Genomic DNA, 10,735 nt, shown 5'->3' with positions numbered 1-10,735 from the left:
ATCGCGGATCTGTTTGGTGTGTCATCCAGCACGATTCAGAGGAGATTGGCCGAAGAAGGCCTTAGGTGAGTTAACTTACTTATTGAGCTAAAGAGTAGGCTATGGTTGGCAAAAACATTTATAATATAATAATATAATAATACAGGCCGCATTTTACCCACCCTTACAGGCTGTGGTAGTAGCCGTATATTTTATGAGTCGGGCTGTTATGGGGTGCTGCCGTGCTATTGCTTAGCCTGGTCCTACCAGACTCTGGTACATTTCATTTGTACAGAGAGTCTGGCCACTCTCCATTGACAAGTGTTATCTTCCTTGAAGGAGGGTACTCTGTTGAAGTTTAAAACTATTGGATCTGCCCAGAGCCACTCTGGATCTGCCATAACCAATCGCTAACGTTTGGTCGTGACGTCGGCTTAGCATCGCTAGCGTTCGCCTTAGCCAACTCCTTCAACACTAACGAGCTGGAAAATCTAACTTTTGGCCACATCATGGCCACCAACAAAACTCAGCAAAGATTGTTCTTGCTCGGGCTTTAACTTCTGGATACTCGGCAGCAGAGGTGTCAAAAGTATTCACATTCATTACTCAAGTAGAAGTATAGATACTAGGGTTTGAAAAGACTTCTGTAAAAGTTGAAGTATCAACTCAAGCTTTTTACTCAAGTAAAAGTGTAAAAGTACTGGTTTCAAAACTACTTAAAGTATAAAAGTAAAAGTAATGTAAGGGTGAAAAAAATGCCATTAAGGACAAAGGCCACAGTGCACTACCCCACCTCCACACAAAAAAGGAGCACCTTGTTCAATTGTATTTGTCTGTTCTGTATGTTCAAAAATATAAAACAATAAAAAGTTGATCTTAAAAAAAAAAAGAATGAGCACAAGGCGACATTAAAGAACGGCTTGTGTATTGCTAAGGCCACAGGGTCAAAATTTTATGTTTTAATTTAATGTTACAATCCTCTACAGTGAAATACAGACACTTTTACACCGATTAGCTGTCAGCATTTTAACCGTGTTTAATCCAACTACTAGCTAGCGGTAGGCTAACGTTACCTGCTGCCAATTTATCTGGATAGGTTTTTTTTTGTGTGTTTTTTTGAACAATGACAAGCCGGAATGAAAACAAGCCAAACTGAAATAGGAGTAATGAGGCTATTTTTAAAATGTAAGAAGAAGAAAGTACAGATAATTGCGTGAAAATGTAAGGAGTAGAAGTAAAAAGTCTGCTGTAAAATAATTACTCCAGTAAAGTATAGATACCCAAAATTTCTACTTAAGTAAGGTAACAAAGTATTTGTACTTCGTTACTTGACACGTCTGCTCGGCAGCGTTGCCACAACGGACCGAATGCCTTCACTCACATCTTTCTCCGCCGCCATTACGGAACTACAACTCAAACTAGCGCACGGACTCAACGTCATCTTTCTCAGCCACTCCCTCTGTTCACTGATTGGACTGCCAAATATTTGGCCGGAGAAAACCCAAGAATATACCGCAAACCCAGCCGGAGTACTGAAGGAAAATGAAAATTGAGCGGAAGTACATAGGAGGGCGGAGCCAGGCTAGCTATCGCTAGCTATAGGTGGACAAATTCATTAACCCAGCTGCTGTTTTAATCACTGCGGGTTGACACAACATTAGCTGAGGTGTTGTTAAGTGAGCTAGCAGGCAAGCGACTGCTCTAATTCACATTAAACTGAACATTTCCGTTGACGGTGAAGTGAGACATGGTGAATGGGACTTCTCTGGGACTATTTATGTGGACGTTTCTGTATTTGTTTATTTTATATAACATTGTGTTTACAGGTGTGTCAACTGCAGCGGTGTTGCATACATTTGGTACATACATTGGGAATTAATGAAGGGGTAAGCTACGTCAGTTCATCTGACAGGGTAGGCTAGACCAAAAAGGTTGGGGACCACTGCTGTGGCCATACAATTCTGAGGTACTTGTACTTTAAAATATTTCCATTTTATGCTACTTTAACTCTACAATTCTACAATTTAGATGTACATAATGTAGCCTACTTTTTTACTTCAGTACATTTATTTTAAAGCTTTTGCATGTTCAGATTAATAATACAACATATAAATGTACATAAATCATAATATATCACTTATAATCCAGTTATGGATCTATATTATTTAGATATATATGATGTGAAGACTTAATTTAGTCATACACTGCCAATAATGTAACATAAAAACATCCACTCACAGTGAAAAAAGGTTTTTAACCTTTTACATGTATCATCATGGGTTAATAATAATCCTGCATACATCTGTACACATACTGTACATAATCACCCACTCCATGCTATTCAATATTTATTTCTTTGCACTATTTGGTGTAGAGCTTACAGAATCATTAGACTTGTACATAGACTCAGACATAGAATTATATTTGTTGTTGGTCATTGGTGCTTTTTATATATCTATTTATATAACTATTTTCTTCGCATTCGCATGCACATAAAAGTCCTGTCTCTTCTTCACTTCTGTTTATCCAGCTTTGTTGTCCTTGTTTTGAGCTGTATTTTCATTTCAAGTACATTGAGAGCAATGAAAAAAATTATTTATTGTATGTTTACACATTCTTTGCCAATAAAGCTGCTACTCTGCTGAATACCTGATATGTATGATATATGGAGTAATAACAATGTTTTAAGTTTTTAAATGTTTTACATTTTTCATCTTTGCTCAGTACCATCAAATGTGCAAGCCCACAAAAAAAAGAAAGGATTTACACTTCAATGTTTCTACACATTTGGTTTTATTAACATTGGCTATATTTATATATATAAAAAAGTCATTATTGCTTTTACTTTTACACATAAAGCATTTGGATCTGCAGGACCCCAAACAATGAGGGAGTAAAACCAACATCAACAAAACACAACGTTTAAATTGTTATTTTTACATGACTACTCCAGAATCCATAAAGTCTAAACAGCTGGTATCAGTTAACATGCCAAACTTTAGTCTGCTTTGGCTGCAGATTTACGATTTGAGAGTGTCCTCTGCTAAAACTGACTCCATCAGCACCATTGCCTTGCATTCTTCCTCCACTTCCACTGCCTGGATGTAAGTTGTTTACTGACAGATGAAACCTTTGGCATAATTATTTCTCTGCTTTGTAACACAGAGAAACAGCTGCAGTGGTTCCTCTCAGACCTCAACAGATTCTCACTCCCATCTCGTAAAATACGGACGCTTGGTCAGGTGCCTTTGTCGTTGTTATTGACGCTAAAAGTCTCCTTTAGCGCCATATAACGCGCTTTAACTAAACGCGCTTGGTCGGGACTATTGGCGTCCCTTTTTGATACAGTTATGTTAAGGAAAAGGTCTGTGACACGCGGGAATGGGACGGTTGAGTTTAGGAAAAGGTCGTGGGTGGGCTTATGCTTCCGTGACACGCGGGAATAACGGCACGGTAAAAGAAGAAAGGCCCTTCTTTCGACGCTTCAGACGCTGACAGCCACTGTCCAAACGTCCGTATTTTACGAGTTCGGAGTGAGAACGGGTTGCAGAGCTCAATAGATCTTAAGGGATTTTTGAGCTCCAAGTGAACTAAAACGTTTATAAAAGTCCCTCTATAGCTCTTGTCAATGGTCCTTTATTTCCTTAAAGGATCAGTCACAAAAAATAAATTATATTTTGTCTCTTAGCCTACATCAAGAGATAACTAGTCACATCAGTTTAATTTTCCTCTACAAAGGTTTTGAGTTTCCTGCTGCCAATTAAATACACTGGGAGGGAAGTAAAATGTTATCTGTGGTGCTCCAAGCCGGAAAGTTAGATTCAAACTGTTTCATCATCTACTACTTTCCACAGCAGAAGTTTCTTTGCCACCGAATCATATTTTGCCAGTTAGCACCACCTTTTGTTTGTAACTCACAGGAAGCCTGCAAAGTTTTGTCAACAGTAATTTGTGTTGTGGCTTCTGATAAATCTGCTGTGGTATTGGGGAAAAAAATAACCTTTGTCATTTTCCTTTGCTTGTCATCTCTTTTGGCCTTTGCACAACAAGCGTCCATTACTTGTCCTGCTAATTAATGTTTAAACAATCCAGCTAGTAGTTGTTTTTCTTTCTAATAGCATTAATAAGGATAAGAGAGATTGTGCAAGTAATGACCCTTAACATAAATCTGTTTCTTATCTGAGAACTTTGTTTTCACTTGTGCTTGCAGTTTGGACTTTGGCATTATATTTAAAAAAATAAACAAAAAAATTGCATCACAAGTTTGGAAACAAATGTGTAGTAGTATAGTAGTATAGGAGTAGTAGTAGTAGTAGTAGTGTCTTGGTCACAATAGCTCAAATCTTCCCAGCATTTACAAATGTCTGGCATTTTTCAGATATTGTGGAACCAGCTATTCCATTGAGTAAATAAGAAAAATGTAACGAAAGAAAAATAATATGCAAATAACTGAAACATATTTGCATACAACATTTTGCATGCAACAATTGCATACAAATGCCATCAGTCTTAAGCCCCACCTGCTGACATCAGAAAAGGGTATGGTTTACCTTTTTACTGAATAATTTAGAAATGAATATAGGCCTATAATTCTGGATTAATGCATGTCATAATAATAATCATCGGTTGCTGGTGTTATTTATGTTTTCTACTATTTAGGTCAGTGGCTGAAATAACCATGGATGTATTAAGAGAACACATATATAACAGTTTAAAAATGGTGTTCATAGTTCGATAGGATCCGACGTATCATAAGAAGGGGATAGTCGCATGCTCTCAAGTAGCCAGAGTGTGGGAAAACAACAAAACGCATGCCCAAAGCTTGCCCCGCTGCAATTGTATTGGCTGTTTGGTGAAGGTGATTTCATGGGCAGTTTCATGTTAAACACAAAGGATCCTACTCTTTAATAGAAAGGTCTATCTCTGTAGGGATCCTTTCACATTGTTGTCAGACACTTAAAATATTAATCTGAGCATGTCAGTGGCAAAAACAGCACTTTTAGTGGAGGCAAACTGACAGTGAACATTTGTCGTTTTTTGATTGTATGATATAGGTCTTAAATTCCATTCATAATGGTCTTAAAAAGGTCTTTAAAAGTCTTAGAGTTGACTTGGTGAAACCTGTAGAAACCTACTAGTAATGCATTTACAATTTTACCTAAGTACTAAAAGTATTGAAAGAAAAAGTACTTATTATGCAGAATGGCCCATTTCAGAATAATACATATATATATTATATGAATGGGGTATAATTATGGGTAGATTAATGTGTACAATGTACCACTGGTGTACATCACTTTGATGTCGCAGTTGGTTTAGGTGGGGCGTATTTGAATGACTTTACACACTGCTGGGTATTTTTTGAATATTCCCCTGGGGATCAAAAAAAAGTTGTATCTTAACTTATAACTATACATTTTGTTGGAGCCATAACGTAACTTTGTTTGGTTGATATAGCACGCTGGTGACGTGAATGTACATGTGCAGTTTTGTGTTTGGCCACTGGGTGGAGCATTGACACAGGAGAAGACTTCTTTCCACCACTCCTGATCACTCCCACACATTGGCAACTGCTACTTCATGCCACTACTGAACCATTTCATCTATAATTCAGTTATAAAGCACCGTGGTGTGCTCAACACTCACTGTTTATTTCAGAGCTGTGGTGGACCACTTTTACACTCATGGACTCTGAACCGTACTTCAAATGTTATGGGTGTTGTCTCTGGAAATGGATGGGAATATTTCACACTGTTTGCTCCTGTAGGATATGAGCAATTAAGTCTGACATGATCCATCTGGGCCCCAGAAAGCAGATTAAATCAATCAATCATGCAAATGTAAGCAGAATTCCTTCTAAATTTGTTTAAATGTCCATTCTCTCGGTAGTGTGTCATATGCTTTCGCTCTCCCCATCAAATGTGTCAACATCTTCAAATGATGGTTACCAGTACAGTGTAGATGTGTTTGTAATAATGTTGTCCTTATTTAGTTCACCAGCAGGGGCATAATGACAGAATATAGACAATCCCTGAGTGAGATCTTGTGTTTCAGATCTCCAGTCTCCAGCTGTCTGCAGAATATCTCTTTCCTCTACCTGAAGTTAGCGCACAATCTCAGCTAAAAATATTGACACCGTGTACCATGCTAGGAAGTGGGTGCCATCATGAATTGGATCCTTGTTCCTTATTTATTTGTTCTCATTTATTTTTAGTAACTGAAGCTAGAAATGGATGTGTTGTTGGTTTAGGTGTGTCAACGAATGCTGGAGGCTATTTCCACGTTGTTTTGCTGCAATCATCTTTCCACAAACACCTCCTGAACCCGTGTCCGTGCCTGGGCAAGAAAAAGTTTACATAATCGAGAGGATGATGAGACAGCAACATGCAAGTCAAGCAATGTGTCAGGGGGGTTTATAGCACCGTCAATGGAGGAAAAATACGACCAAAATGGGGGACAGACAGACCAAGAAATAATCCAAAGAGAAATCTCAGATGTGGAAAGGCCCTTAACACACCAGGGATGAAAGGAAAAAAGAAATCTAGGAGTATTTGTTGATGATTTTCCACGTTCAAACCATAGACTGTAAAATATGGATGTACTGTAGTCTCTGTGATGTCACCTATAGGTTTCTAAAGAGCCAAAATGAAGCACAGAGGTGGAGCGTGGATAAAGCTAAGGCAGGCCAAATGAAGCCTACAGTCTTGCTCGCCTCCTGTGATGGCAGCCCACGCCCTTTATTATGCCGACATTTAAGCCTTAACCAAAACTGTTTTTTTTTGTTCCAGGCTGTAAACATGTTTCCCTCTGCTGTAAAGTCTAACATTTTTTTAAAAGATTATTCTTTGGGCATTTTAGGCCTTTATTGTATAGTACAGCTGAAGATGTGAAAGGAGAGAGAGAGGGGGAATGACATGCAGCAAAGGGCTGCAGATCGGAGTCGAACATGCGGCCGCCGCAGCAAGGACTGAGCCTTTGTACATGGAGCACACCCTCTACCAGGTGAGCTATCCAGGCACCCTGACTCTGACAATTTAACATGGGTGTGGGGGGTAAGGGGATTGACTCCCTTTTGGAGCCGGCCTCCAGTGGCCACTCGATGAACTGCAGATTTTTGGCACTTCACATTGGTTGTTTTTTTCAGCACCGAAGGTTGCGCTTCGTTTCAAACCGTTCACACCACAACCGACACGAACGTGCACGTTCCATGCATTCCACCCAGATCGCTAATCTGATATAGTCAGGTTTCATAGCATACCTTTCACAATGACCACATGTCATTTCTGACACATGTGTCCACAGCATTGTGTTAACGTTGGCTATTGCACTTGGAAATTAATGGTTCAACAACTAAAATGTTTTCCCCGTCTTTTGTAGGCTACTCACCATCACAATCGAGTTCAACTGCTATCCTTCTTCGGATGCTCACTTTATATCCGTTGTCTTTACAATCTTTACTCTGTTTTCCGAAAAAAAGGGCAGTATATTGCAAGACCAAATGGATTGATATCACTTGTAACGCAAAAGCCATCATTTTTAATTGGTTGGCTTGTGTTTGTTTTTTATTTTGTTAAAATTTGCAAAAGTCAAACCAGCTGCGGAAAATGTATTCCAAAAATTTGGGATTCGGTGTGGATAGGCTCATAGAGATAGATGGGTTCTAATTTTTAATGTGCAATTTATTCGCACAAATTGTTCACGTTTGGATATTCAAAGAGATCCTTTTCTCCATTATTACAGCATATTGTACCTGTCCAAACATTCTTTTTCAGCACTTTATTTTGAGCTCTGATATGTGAAGCTGCACAGGTGAAGAAGTTATTTGTCATTAGAGCAACATTCTTTGGGTTTTGATTCGACAGTCCTGTGATGTCCCACAGACAGTTGTTTCTACCTTTGCTGGCACATCTGTCTGTGCAGCTGTCATGATGAGTAGGTGTGAATGAGCGGCTTGGACGATCCGTGCTTTTCTTTTGTCACAGTAGACACGGCAGTGACCTCAACCCCGTGTACGTCAGGAGTCTGACCTTTGGTTTGGTTTGGTATGTCCTTATCGTCGGCTCTGGGTCTACCTGTGGCAACACTGTGGGATTTTCACACATCAATCTAGAATGTCTGGAATTGTAGGTGTCATTTTAGGAAAAACATTGTGTGTGTGTGTGTGTGTGTGTGTGTGTCCTACTGTAGCTGCTTACACCTAGACCACATATTCACACATTAATCTAAGTGGCTGTAATATGCACATGGCATGCACAACAGACTTACACAATCACTTCTTGAGAAAACTCTCTTTCACTGGAGAGTTTTCATTTTGTGGTTTTCGATTCTGTTCCAGGACATTTTTAGACTTTTGGTGTGTGGAATGTTGGTAATTATCGTATTTATTCTCTGGCTCAGTGGCTAGGTCCAATTAAGTCATGTCTCAGTTTGTTCTTTTGGGTATATTTCGACCACTCAGGACAATTTAAGTTGTATATTACATCACATAACAGCTGTGCATAACCTGTATTATTTCCTCTGCAATTTCACAAGAGCGATTTCAAAGGGAAATGGCCATCTTAGTGGCTAAGTGCTTTTCCTTCTGTGCATTGTTCACAGTTTTCCATCTGCTTAAAAGTTCATCCCTTGTTAAAAGCTGCACTTCCTTCACTTTTCAGGCTACTGCCAATATTCATAAAGTCCAAATATCTAGTGAATATTTAGTTAACAAATTAGAAGTAATTTACCTCTGCCATTTGATTTCAAAGCCAGTGTAAATGAAAGAAGATATCTACAGTGCTGACTGAAAGAAACTTGCTAATGCCCTTGTAAGAGAAAACTTTTTGAGCTGAGGCGTGTTGAAGGACAGACATAGGAAGGAAGATGGAAGTGAAACAGACACAGTGCAGTTTGAGTTTTTATTATGTTGTAATGGATAAGGAGAGCTCTGTCTGTGACCTCTGCAGGGTGTGGTGGTGATCCACTGATGCCGATCATCACATTCCCAAAATCCTTACTGGAACAGTGAGTCAGTATAACTCCGTACATCAACATCATAACCAGACTACAACTTATGTGTTTTCTGACTCAAGGCTGCAAAGCTGGACCACTTGCATACTTTTAGCTGTTTCTGACTGTTCCAGCAGCCACAGCTAATCTGCTCTCTTCACTGAAAGGATACCTGTAGATCTGGCACAGCCAACCTGCCAAAGACTGGAAAATTTTCAGCGCCACATGGTGCCAAAACCTCAGACACCAATTACCAAGTGCACTTGGAGCTGCTCTGCATGTAATGCATGTGTCAAATATTGTCCTGGGAAAGGATTTGAGTATTATTTGTGGCTGTTACAGTCCACACTGTTTATTCTGAGTCACACTCAAATCAGTCACAGCTAGTTGGCACCACCCAAACCAACAAACTGGCCAACTTGAATATTGTCTGGGTTTGCTAAGGTTGGCTAATGTTGGGAGTACTGTACAAAAATGTATTTTTCAGAAAAAGCATAAACCTCAAAATGTGTAGAGTAGTAGCAGTGTCTTTTGTTCGATCAAATCAGAAATTAGATCAAATAAAAAACATATGGAGTATTTAATCTGCTGTGTTTTGTAAAATAAATATGATTGTACCAGTTCTCAAATACCAACACTGATTTCTGTGATTTTAGTTGTTGTTGCCTTTTCAACAAATGAGAAACAAGACTAAAACTGTGTTCAGACTGAAAGCAAAGCAAATTTTCCACAAATGTGACCTGGATTTTTTATATTTATTTGTCCCAAATGGCAAATGGATGAACTGTATGGTAGCTGTAAGATAGCTAGCAACCAGCTATGCTTGTGTGTTTGTGTTCAACTTCAGATTCACAGAAACTTTGCATTCTGTCTGAATACTTAATAAGAGCTTAAAGCCATGCTAGAAGCTCTGTGAGGCTCTACGTTGATCTAAATACTAATGCCAGGATGCTAAGATGCTCACAATGATAAGAAAAGAATGTGTCATGGCAAGCTATTCAATAGTTGTTGAGACATGTGAAAAACCCACAAATTCTCAACCTCATTTAGACGCTAGAGGATAAGTCAGGGTCAGTAGGAAAAGTCAGACGCATACATCCTCTGGGGACCATGAATGCAATCCATCCAATAGTTACTAGGATATTTCAGTCTGGACCAAAGTGGTGGACAGACAGACAGACACTGGATATTCAATCAGCAGCACTACTGTTTAATTTCACAGTGAAACTAATCTTTACAATTGTACGTTTTTTTTTCGACAAAACAGAACAGCAAGATTTGACATCTGTAAATGTGATTTCAGCCCTGCATACCTGTACAGTCTGAGTCTACACTGTATTTTGTTCTGCTTCCAGTCTGAGGTATTTTAGGTTGTTGGACAACTTTTCTGAACATGTGTTAGACATTTTTGTTCTGCAGTGACAGATTTGGTAGAGTGATTTTCCTTTAGATCAATGCATTCTTTTCTAACATTTACAGGACAGATAATATTTTTATTACTTTGCCCTGCAGTTTTTGCATTCACAAATCAACAAGGAATCCCAATGGGCTTTTCCTACATACCATCACATACCAAAACAATATTCGCTCATACTGAATGAGAGTCATTGTACAGGATTTTGGGGGTTTCTTCAAACGTGTCCACTGTCAGTAAGAGTGATACTTTACTGTCTGGGAGCTCTCCAACATCTGTGTGCTCTGGAAAAATGTGTTCTCTGCCACTCTTGGTTGAAATTGGCAAATACTGTATGATTTCACATTCATGTTA

This window comes from Sander vitreus, chromosome 7 (genome assembly GCF_031162955.1).
Source record: "Sander vitreus isolate 19-12246 chromosome 7, sanVit1, whole genome shotgun sequence".
In the NCBI taxonomy this organism is placed as follows: domain Eukaryota; kingdom Metazoa; phylum Chordata; class Actinopteri; order Perciformes; family Percidae; genus Sander; species Sander vitreus.
The sequence above is the reverse complement of the archived record's forward strand: the minus strand, read 5'-3'. Positions refer to the sequence as shown.